The sequence below is a fragment of the Mus caroli genome, chromosome 9, assembly GCF_900094665.2.
Source record: "Mus caroli chromosome 9, CAROLI_EIJ_v1.1, whole genome shotgun sequence".
NCBI classification, from domain to species: domain Eukaryota; kingdom Metazoa; phylum Chordata; class Mammalia; order Rodentia; family Muridae; genus Mus; species Mus caroli.
Window position 1 is genome coordinate 56,481,485 of NC_034578.1, and position 334 is coordinate 56,481,818.

A 334-nucleotide genomic window follows, 5' to 3' on the forward strand; every position below is an offset into this window, starting at 1 on the left:
GAGTTTGAGGTGCTTGTGAGCCATCTGTTGCAGGTTCTGGAGCTGGAGTTTGAGGTGCTTGTGAGCCATCTGTTGCAGGTTCTGGAGCTGGAGTTAGAGGTGCTTGTGAGCCATCTGTTGCAGGTTCTGAGAACCAGACCCAGGCCATCTACAGGAACAGTCATGTTCTTCTTAACCCCTGAACCATCTCTCCAGCCTGTACCCTTCTTTTGTGACAGGATTTTCCCCCACTGTGTCCTTAACTAACAAAAGTAAAATTCCTCGACCTGTAATCACCTTCCTTTACATTAGAAACAGGTCTTTGAAAATATAAAGTCTGACATGAAGACATGAA